Source organism: Triticum urartu, chromosome 7 (assembly GCF_003073215.2).
Source record: "Triticum urartu cultivar G1812 chromosome 7, Tu2.1, whole genome shotgun sequence".
Classification (NCBI taxonomy): Eukaryota; Viridiplantae; Streptophyta; class Magnoliopsida; order Poales; family Poaceae; genus Triticum; species Triticum urartu.
This window is the reverse complement of record NC_053028.1, coordinates 462,970,522-462,982,330: the sequence shown is the minus strand read 5'-3', so window position 1 is coordinate 462,982,330 and position 11,809 is coordinate 462,970,522. Positions and strand designations below refer to the sequence as shown.

General features: G+C 45.7%; 1 long non-coding RNA gene across 1 annotated transcript; it reads left to right on the top strand.

Annotated features, from left to right (window-relative positions):
- The first annotated feature begins 1,938 nt into the window (after positions 1–1,938).
- LOC125524882 lies at positions 1,939–3,716 on the top strand. Its single transcript, XR_007291021.1, has 2 exons — positions 1,939–3,284; positions 3,376–3,716. It is a non-coding gene; the product is annotated as an uncharacterized LOC125524882 (long non-coding RNA).
- The last annotated feature ends 8,093 nt before the right edge of the window (positions 3,717–11,809 follow it).

The following is an 11,809-nucleotide window of genomic DNA, read 5'->3' as shown; positions in this document are numbered from 1 at the left end:
TGCTCAACGCCATGCCGGAGGTCGAGAAGGACGGCCCGCCGACCGGAGAAAACCCTTGGACGGGGGTCAAGAAAACCCCCGTGGCCAATGGGGTCCCAAGAAGGGGCGGCTCCCTCGACGGCGCCGGCGCCGAGCCCAGGACCACGAGGTCCGGAATCGGCGGCGGAGCAGGAGCGGCCGGCACTGCATTGTCCGGCGCTCGTGGTGGCCGACAGCAGATGGGGGACGGCACGCACAACGCCGACGCCAGGTCGTGGCCCGAGTTCAGGAGCCCGGCCAGCCAGCGCTCCTGGATGCCGGCGATGCGCTGGTCGACTGGGGTCAGAGGGCGGCGCGACGGTGGGCATGGCGGAACCATCGCAGGAGAGGAGAGGAAGGGGCGGTGAGGGAGAGAGAGAGGGAGCGATGGGAATAGTGCGTCTGGACGGTGACAGGAGAGTGGGGGAGAGTAATGAGACGTCGCCTCTGTCTCCCGCGCTGCCCGAGGCGTGCAACTGCCTCGCACGTGTGGCCGCGCGCGGCCAGGCTCGCGAGAAACTGCCGATTCGGCAGTTTCCGCCGGGCCAGGCTGCGGGCTGCTTTAAGGTCCGTGCGGGCCTCAAACCACATGCAGCCCGGGCAACCAAACAGGCCGCGCACATCCCGCGCGGGTCTGGTTGGGCTACATGCGCGCAAACAAACACGCCCTTACTGTTCGGCTTGATAAAAGCAGTGTGGCTCAATCGCCCATGATAGAGTTGCGTGGCCTTGCACTGTTAGGAGAAACTCCCCCTCTCCCAGCAAGCCTTGCACGCCCCCTCTCTCTTGCACTCCTATCCTCATCTCTCCATGTAGTCGCCGCCGCCACCTCCAATTCTGTCCACTTCTCCATTATCGCCGCCATCGCCGACCTGTCCTTGCCTGCCTCACCTCCGCCGATTGCTCGCCGCCGCCCAAACATCCCGGCTAGCAATCGCCCCTGGCGTTGCTCCTCCTCTCCCCGCCTGCACTTTTCTCTGCTGCCGCCCATGGCGCGTTCTCTGTGCCGCGTGTGCCTGAGTTGGGGTGGGGCGTGGCTGAAAGGAGGGTGTGCGTGGAGAACGCGAGCGAGAGAAAGGATCACCGGGGGCAAAGAAATTGAGGGAATGTGGGGCCATTGGAGGAGGTGCGGCCGGGGGATATGCATGGTGGACGGCGGCGGGGCGGGCCAGCGCTCCTGGATGCCGGCGATGCGCTGGTCGACGGGGGTCAGAGGGCGGCGCGGCGATGGGCGTGGCGGAGCCATCGGAGGAAAGGAGAGGGAGGGGCGGTGAGGGAGAGAGAGGGAGGGATGGGAACAGTGCATCTTGGCGGTGACAGGAGAGTGGGGGCAGAGTAATGAGACGTCGCCTCCGTCTCCCGCGCTGCCCGAGGCATGCAACTGCCTCGCACGCGTGGCCGCGCGCGGCCAGGCTCGCGAGAAAACTGCCGATTCGGCAGTTTCCGCTGGGCCAGGCTGCAGGCTACTTTAAGGTCTGTGCGGGACTCAAACCACACGCAACCCAGGCAACCAAACAAACCGCGCACATCCCACACGGGTCTGGTTGGGCTGCATGCGCGCAACCAAACACACGCTTACTGTTCGGCTCCATAAAAGCGGTGTGGCTCAATCGCCCGTGATAGAGTTGCGTGGCCTTGCCTTGCACTGTTAGGCTAGTCATAGTGGGAGTAACTTAGCTAGCAATATAGTGCATTTAAGAAATTTTTGCTTATGTGATAAGTAATTAATGAGAGGTGGTAACATAATATATTACTGTAACATAGCGTTTTTCAAGATAAAATGAGTTTATAAAATAATAAATGAAGCCATCTAAAATACTATTATTATATTACTTTGCATTATAAAAATAATAATTTAGACTAGTGTCATATACATGACACTAGTATAGTTACTTTCCGCTATGACCAGCCTTAGGAGAAACTTCCCCCTCTCCCACCAAGCCTTGCACGCCCCCCTCTCTCTTGCGCTCCTATCCCCATCTCTCCATGCAGTCGCCGCCGCCACCTCCAATTCTGTCCACTTCTCCATTGTCGCCGCCATCGCCGACCCGTCCATGCCTCTCTCACCTCCGCCGATTGCTCGCCGCCGCCCAAACATCCCGGCTAGCAATCGCCCCTGGCGTTGCTCCTCTTCTCCCCGCCTGCACTTTTCTCTGCTGCCGCCCATGGCGCGTTCTCTGTGCCGCGTGTGCCTGAGTTGGGGTGGGGCGTGGTTGGAAGGAGGGCGTGCGTGGAGAACGCGAGCGAGAGAAAGGATCACCGGGGGCAAAGAAATTGAGGGAATGTGGGGCCATTGGAGGAGGTGCGGCCGGGGGATATGTGTGGTGGACGGCGGCGGGGCGGGCCAGTGGGAGTGCGGCCGTAGGCGGGGCGATGGTGTGATGGCCGGCATGGTGGTGGTACAGGAACCGCAGCAGCGCGCTGGGGCTGGGGCTGTGCGGGCATATGTGCGTGTGCTGTGCTAGGTGATGAGAGATTGAGAGAGAGAGTTGGGAGAGATTGAGAGTGAGATGATTGAGAGATTGACAAAGAGATGATTGAGATATTGAGAGTAAGATGCGCGAGATTGAGAGTCTATTTGTACTTTCTGCTGCAATCTGTGTTCTCTGATTATACACTGTGCTACTGCAGTTTATAATTATTGAGGCTTCAAATGCTGTTGCTGCTGCTATCTATGCTTGCTCTTATATAGAGATTGTGCTGCTATTTGTTATTGTTGCTATCCTACGCAGAGGCTTCAAATTGGTGTCGAGCACAACATGTCGACCTCGAAGAAGAGCTTGAACAACCTGCCCCCACCCCTCCTGTGAAAGCAAGCTTGAAGGTGTAGTCATTCAGGTTCGGATTCAAATGGTAGTTATAGGATATTGTTAACGTATAGAAGAGGGTAGATGTTTTAGGGGAACTTCTGGAGTTGGAATTTTTTTAGCATGGTAGGTGCCAGGTGGTCGATTGTGGAACAGAAGGCGTGGCGATAGGGCAGAGGGGTGGACGCTACAAGTGGTTGGGGTCACGAAGAAGAGGCAGGCTGCAGCTCGCCAGCACCTTTACAACTGGGATGGTGCGACCCATGTTTCCGTACTCATGGTGGTCACCGCTGCTTCATGCTGTCGAGGTTGCCACCAATGAAGCCCTCCACCGCCACCCCCTGCAATGAGCTTTAACCGCTGCCTTCCCCTGGAATGCCACCGCCCGTAGATTCCATTTAAGGATTAGTTTTGCTCATCAGGACGCCCACCAGGTCAATTATGTTTCAAGTTTTGAAGGTGGCACCGACTCTATTTAAATTTGTTCTTTAGATAGACCCATGTTCTTCTCCTGCAAGTGATGACACTGCTAATTGATTTATGGCTGCAGGTTACAAAGACTTGGAGTTCGGTGGTTCGGAGGAGTTGTACAGCAACCTGATCATGCTCTCAGAATTCTAGGGGTAAAGCTACACATGAGGAATTGAGAATTCTGAGTGCTTTCCAATATGTCTACAAATAAGTAGCTTTTGTCTGTTATGTTTTATTTTTAATTTTTTTACTTCCTGGCCTGCTGTGTGGATTTAATATCTAGGTGTTTCATATTATTAAAGAGTATGGTAGGGGTAAACCAGACCATGATGCTCTTTGTAATACAAGAATAAAGTTTGGTGTGGATGTGCACACTTCTGTTATTGATTTGCATATACATCGAGCTATAATATTCTTCAACTTTTGTTCATGTGCTTATTCTTTTCATTCATTTCTACAAGAGCTTTCATAGAAGCAATCTAAAATTTGGGATTTGATTACATAGCTTCAGGACATTATGAACATATAGTCCATCCACACTTTGAGAATGCTGAAAGCTCATCGATGCACAAACTCTTTAGAGACAAGGTACTTTAAAATAGCTTGCTTAATTAGCTCCAATGTTGTTGGATTCGGTATCAGTTGAGTTCTGTTTTTCATCCTACAACGAAATCTTGGACATATACAAACAAATCAGCTGGCTCTTTTATTTACATAATGTTTAGTTGAGATCACCTTCAGACTCTGATTGGTATTTAAGGTTAAGGATCAAACTTATTTCTTTACCAATTAAACAGTAAGTGATCATTCAAACATCTAATATGTTTCCTACTTTCCTTCCATTTGTCTCTCGGCTGTATTTTAGTTTGCCAAGTTTTGTGTTGTTACTTGTGATTGTAAACAACACACTTATCTTCGTGTCATTAATCATTGAAATAAATAAAGAAAGGAGGCATAGAGCATACACAGGACCTGCATCTGGACTTTTTGAGTTGCCCTTTGTATTGTCATGCAAGTGCTGCATATGTTACTATCATGATCTGTATACTGAAATACAACATGTGTAATTTTCTTCCTTTTCCTGGTTAATAAACAGACTACAGGGGGAAGTAATCACAACATATGTATTTTTATTGGATTCTAATCACAACATATGTATTATAAGGAAAGAAGCAGCGAAAAGCTTAAAAAAAATTAGAATCGGGACTAAAAACAAACTCTCCCTAGCTCCACAAGAAAAGTTGGGCATACATATCAACTCTTTTTTAAAGGAGAGCATATATATCAACTTTGGGAGGGGAGGGCATAAAGTTGTGATGGTAATTTATATGTTATAGCTAATACATTCATTTTCTCACTTCTCCATGGGCTTCCAAAATAGGTTGCCGTGAAATTGTTGTGTTTCACTACTTTGAAAAGAAGAGATATCTAACTGCCATGCACAATTCAAAACTAAAATCTTTATACAGTCGTCATTTGCCGATAATATGACGGAAGTTCCAATTTCGACCTTAAGAAGGTTGTATGTTTTTAGCATACATGTCTATTTCTTCTATATCAGATATATATTTTCTGCTGACAACAGTGAACCGCTCACGATGAAATGAATGATGCGTCGTCTTTGTCATCTGCTGATGTTGGTATAGCTATGGAAACTGACTCAAAAGAAAATGATGCCTTTGATCTATGTTCACTTAATCTATTAGGGAACATATTTTAGCTTCTTTTCACTCAATTTCTCAGGTATATTTTGCTTAGTCTGAATTTTATCTAATTCGTGTGGGTATTTGATAGATGAGAGCAACCCCTGCACATGTTTTAATTGTCTTATCCCTTTGTGAAGCAACTATGGCAAAAGGTCATTAGAATTTGGCCTGGCAGTAAACAACATAGTATCAGCTAACCATGGTGTCCAGATTGCAGTAATTCAGAGTGTGAGCTTCAGAAGTTCCATCCCCTGCGATAGGTCCTGCGATATATGTGTGATGTCTAGAGAGAAGCTTGATTTTAGTTCCGTTTAGTTGAGTCAAGTTCACCCATGCATAATTTCAGAAATTTTTGTGAATATGTGCTATAATTTAATTTTAGTTCTTTGAACAAGGTTGTTTGAGTAGTAATTCAGCCTGGTGTTGTCTGAGTAGTAATTTAGCCTGGGGATGCATAATCTAGATCGATATGGTGCGTGTGGAGCCTGCTTACTGCATGAATGTAGCAGTTATCTGTTTGTATTTGAGATAGATATCGGAGGACCCTCCTAGCAACTTCACTTATCTTTGCTCATGGTAACCAATGGTGCAGGCAAAGGCAGAGCTAGACTGATCTAGAGATGTCCCGCCTCCTCTTCTTTCTGAATTTTTAGTTGTAGCTTTTTTTGATTGGTAGATGTTTTTTTGCTTTTAGATCCCAAATCTGTTGTAGGTTGGATGAAGGCTAACAATATGCCTGCAAGAGGGGGAAATGTGAACCCCATGACTGAAGAATGGCGCAGCAAAGTGCGCGTTAGTTTCTAGTACAGACTACACTTGGTGAAATAATCCATTGGTCATTTCAACGACAATTTTTTGCCGTCCATACCTGAATTGTATTATCGAATGCTCCGAAGTTCTATACTCATGCTTCGTATCCATACTATCATGGTATGACTTGGAATGTAAAGTGTAGCAAAAGCTCAGGCCATAACTTTACTGGAAATATCAGTGAAATGTCGAAATACCCTTGATAAACCATGCCAAACATTTTATGGCATGCTTATCTTAACTATTTTGATGGGAGTATCCTTATTTCCTCCATTGCCACCATGTTGGCGCCTACCAAGGAAGAGAATGAACAGGAGAGAAAAAACCTGCATTGCGACCAAGTTTGTTGGTGCCAGCCAAGAGATATCGAAATTCTATTGCGACCAAATTTATGTTGGCGCCAATAGTTGCTATTTTGTTACACCCGATCCCGAGCCTTGAATCGAAATGATGAAACTTTATCAAGTCTGGTGCGACCGTTAAATAACTACAGTGCCAGCCACCGACCTTAAAGGGTGAATCGCCACTGGCTTAATTTTGTTTTTTTATCAAGCATGATGGGATCAAGAACTGTACGATGCTAGCCATTAGACTTGTTTTGTTCGCGTTCACAAGGGTCAGGTGCCCTCCAACGGCAATAGCCTACGACGAGTCCCCTTGGAGGTACGCACTCATGGAAAATAAGGAATTGTATTTCAAGCTGATGCATGTCTTATGCAACCTTGTCTGTTTCTTTTCACACATTTGTGTATGTGTGTGTAGGTAACATGAGCAAGGTTGATGTGGACAATCTAAGTAGAAAGCCATCATATCAGATAAATCGTCAGAGAGGCAGAAAAACCATAGTTGTTGCCCTGCCTACGACAATCAACTCAAATCTGTGAATCCTCAAGAGAGAACGCTAGCGCATCAAAAGAATAAGCAGGGAAGGTTTAAAAAACCCTTCACCATGGTAGAAGCAGTCCTTGGGCAAAGGAGTAAGGAAGAGGCCCCATTGACCTTAGAATATTTGCAGGGACTGACCATATCATCGTATCGCAGCTCCGTGGAGAAAATTACTCATGATGCCACACCCGACCGATTAAACGTGAGACTGTATACAACTAGCAGTGATACATAGTTACTGGATAACATGACTTTTTTTTTTGAGACAAAGGGCGGCGTGCATGGGGAATTGCTTCAACGAGGTTCAAAGGGCCTTCTCTTCATAGAGTAGAATTTTTTATACTAGCAAAACTGACGTGCATACAGGCCTTGCTTCATTTCCTGTAGGTCAGGCTCATATGCAATGAACATCTATATATATTTTGGTCAGGCTCATATTGAGAAGAATGTTGAGTAATGCCCCCGTAGAGTAGAGTTGAGTTCATGCATATCAGGCACACGATGCAGTAGAAACATGACTTTGGAAGACAGTTTAGTGCAATTATAAAATAACTGATGATCTTGCCTGTTAGGATAGAAAATACACATATAAATATGAAGTATGCCAGTACTGACTGACATAACGGATTTTTTCTTGCCGGGACAGATCTTTTTTTTTGTAGCGAATATCCATGCTATCATTTAATATACATCTGTGAGGATGAATATAATCACACTAGATATGGAGAAATGCCCATACCACATGCTAGGAAAAAAAGTTTTTATTCATTCCCACTGCGACCAAATGCAGTGATGGTGCCAGCCAGTAGTTAATGCCTCTGATTTACCAGGAAATTGCCACTGGCATGGAATTTTTATCAAGTGAGATGCGATCGTAAAACTGCATGGTACCAGCCATCAAGACTTCAAGGGTTTCACATATTCGCACTGGCCGCACTGGCGTGCTTCACCGCTCCCATAAAATATGAAGTGTCAATGCACTAGAGCGACACTTCAATGTAGTGGAAATCGTGCTAGAATATCGTCGACACTATGAGGGAACAAGGGGATGGTGTTGCCCCTGGTGTCTTTTGTTGTGATCATTAGGCAGTGACACCACCAACGATGATGCATAGATTGGTGTAGAATATAGCTAGGCGTCGTAATGTTGTCGATACTATGGTAAAACCAGGGGATGATACTGCCCCCGGTGTCATTTGTTGTGATTGTCAGGGCGATGCCACTAGTGATGATGTATAGGTTGATGTAGAACTTTAGGCGTCAGAATGTTGTCGATAGTATGATAAAACCAGGGGATGGTATTGCCCCTAGTGTCATTTGTTGTGATCGTCAGGGCGATGCCACCAGTGATGATGCGTAGGTTGATTTAGAACTTTAGGCGTCGGAATGTCCTCGACGATACTCGTCCAAGGGATAAATTTGCCCCCTTGCGGAAGTGTTTGGTGACAAATGTGATTATCAAGTCCACCAAAGTTGTATCATGTACATTATCTTCATGCCACAAACGATAATTCAATATTGCGACCAATATCATACCACAATGAGGAAGTGCATTGGAAAGTGATTTGTATGTGTAGGGAATGTTCATGCCACATGTTGAATTGGATATGTTTAACCGAAAGCTCATGGTACAAACATAAGATGTTAATATTGTAGTGGTTGAAGGAAATATGCCCTAGAGGCAATAATAAAGTTGTTATTTATATTTCCTTATATCATGATAAATGTTTATTATTCATGGTAGAATTGTATTAACCGGAAACTTAGTACATGTGTGAATACATAGAGAAACAGAGTGTCACTAGTATGCCTCTACTTGACTAGGTCGTTAATCAAAGATGGTTAAGTTTCCTATCCATAGACATGAGTTGTCATTTGATGAACGGGATCACATCATTAGAGAATGATGTGATTGACTTGACCCATCTATTAGCTTAGCACGATGATTGTTTAATTTGTTGCTATTGCTTTCTTCATGACTTATACATGTTCCTATGACTATGAGATTATGCAACTCCCGAATACCGGATGAACACTTAGTGTGCTATCAAACGTCACAACGTAACTGGGTGACTATAAAGATGCTCTACAGGTGTCTCCGATGGTGTTTATTGAGTTGGCATAGATCGAGATTAGGATTTGTCACTCCGATTGTCGGAGAGGTATCTCTGGGCCCTCTCGGTAATGCACATCACTATAAGCCTTGCAAGCAATGTGACTAATGAGTTATTTGCGGGATGTTGCATTACGGAACGAGTAAAGAGACTTGCTGGTAATGAGATTGAACTAGGTATTGAGATACCGACGATCAAATCTCGGGCAAGTAACATACCGATGACAAAGGGAACAACATATGTTATTATGCGGTTTGACCGATAAAGATCTTCGTAGAATATGTAGGAACCAATATGAGCATCCAGGTTCCGCTATTGGTTATTGACCGAAAGTGAGTCTCGGTCATGTCTACATAGTTCTCTAACTCGTAGGGTCCGCACGCTTAACGTTCGATGACGATCGGTATTATGAGTTTGTGTTTTGATGTACCGAAGGTAGTTCGGAGTCCCGGATGTGATCACGGACATGGCAAGGAGTCTCGAAATTATTGAGATGTAAAGATCGATATATTGGAAGGCTATGTTTGGACATCAAAATGGTTCCGGATGAGTTCGGGCATTTACTGGAGTACCGGAACCCCCCGGGGAGTCAATGGGCCTTATTGGGCCATGGTGGTAGAGAGGAGGAGGCGGCCAATGTGGGAGTGCCCCTCAAGCCCAATCTGAATTGGGAGGGGGGGGGGGCGGCCCCCCTTTCCTTCTCCCCCTCTCCCTCTTCCTTCTTCTCCTACTCCAACTAGGGAAAGAGGGAAACCTACTCCTACTGGGAGTAGGACTCCCCCCTTGGGCGCGCCATGAGAGGGCCGGCCCTCCCCTCCTCCGCTCCTTTATACATGGGGGAGGGGGGCACCCCATAGACACACAAGTTGACAATTGTCTTAGCCGTGTGCGGTGGCCCCCTCCACAAATTTCCACCTCGGTCATATCGTTGTAGTGCTTAGGTGAAGCCCTGTGCCGGTAACTTCATCATCACCGTCATCACGCCGTCGTGCTGACGAAACTCTCCCTCGGTCTCAGCTGGATCAAGAGTACGAGGGACATCACCGAGCTGAACGTGTGCAGATCGCGGAGGTGTTGTGCGTTCGGTATTTGATCGGTTGGACCGCGAAGACGTTCGACTACATCAACCGCGTTACTTAACGCTTCCGCTTTCGGTCTACGAGGGTACGTGGACACACTCTCCCCTCTCGTTGCTATGCATCTCCTAGATAGATCTTGCGTGATCGTAGGAAAATTTTGAAATACTGCGTTCTTCAATAGTGGCATTCGAGCCAGGTCTATACGTAGATGTTATATGCATGAGTAGAACACAACGGAGTTGTGGGCGTGGGTATATACATATTGCTTGCCGTCACTAGTTGATTCTTGATTCAGGGATATTGTTGGATGAAGCGGTTGAGACCGACATTACGCGTACGCTTATGCAAGACTGGTTCTACCGACGTGCTTCACACACAGGTGGCTAGTGGGTGTCTGTTTCTCCAACTTTAGTTGAATCAATTTCAATGAACATGGTTCTTTCTAAAGATCAAAAAGCAATCACTATACTACGTTGTGGTTTTGATGCGTAGGTAAGAACGGTTCTTACTAGAAGCCCGTAGCAGCCATGTAAAACTTGCAACAACAAAGTAGATGACGTCTAACTTGTTTTTGCAGGGCATGTTGTGATGTGATATGGTCAATACGTGATGAGATATAAATTTTTGTATGAGATGATCATGTTTTGTTAAAAGTTATCGTCAACTGGCAGGAGCCTTATGGTTGTCTCTTTATTGCATAAGATGCAAGCGCCATACAATTGCTTTACTTTATCTCTATGCGATAGCAATAGTTGCAAAAGCAATAGTTGGCGAGACGACCATGTTACGACATGTTGATAGAGATCAAGATGATGGAGATCATGGTGTCATGCCGGTGAAGATGGAGATCATTATGGTACTTCGGAGATGGAGATCAAAGGCACAAGATGATGATGGCCATATCATGTCACATATTTTGATTGCATGTGATGTTTATCTTTTATGCATCTTATTTTGCTTAGTACGACGGTAGCATTATGAGATGATCCCTTACTAAAATTTCAAGGTATAAGTGTTCTCCCTGAGTATGTACCGTTGCGACAGTTCTTCGTGCTGACCAGGTGATGATCGGGTGTGATAAGCTCTACGTTCACATACAACGGGTGCAAGCCAGTTTTGCACATGCAGAATACTCGGGTTAAACTTGACGAGCCTAGCATATGCAGATATGGCCTCGGAACACTGAGACCGAAAGGTCAAGCGTGAATCATATAGTAGACATGATCAACATAGTGATGTTCACCATTGAAAGCTACTCCATCTCACGTGATGATCAGACATGGTTTAGTTGATAGGGATCACGTGATCACTTAGATGATTAGAGGGATGTCTATCTAAGTGTTAGTTCTTAAGTAATATGATTAATTGAACTTTAATTTATCATGAACTTAGTCCTGGTAGTTTTTGCATATTTATGTTGTAAATCAATAGCTCGCGTATAGCTCCCCTGTTTTATTTTTGATATGTTCCTAGAGAAAAATAAGTTGAAAGATGATAGTAGCAATGATGCGGACTGGGTCCGTGATCTGAGGATTATCCTCATTGCTGCACAGGAGAATTATGTCCTTGATGCACCGCTAGGTGATGGACCTATTGTAGGAGCAGATGTAGACGTTATAAACGTTTGGCAAGCTCGGTATAATGACTACTTGATAGTTTAGTGCGCCATGCTTTACGGCTTAGAACCGAGACTTCAAAGACGTTTTGAACGCCATGGAACATATAAGATATTTCAAGAGCTGAAATTGGTATTTCAGACTCATGCCCGAGTTAAGATGTATGAGACCCCTGACAAGTACTTTGCCTACAAGATGGAGGAGAATAGCTCAGCTAGTGAGCATGTGCTCAGAATGTCTAAGTACTACAATCACTTGAATCAAGTGGGAGTTAATCTTTCAGATAAGATAGTGATTGACAAA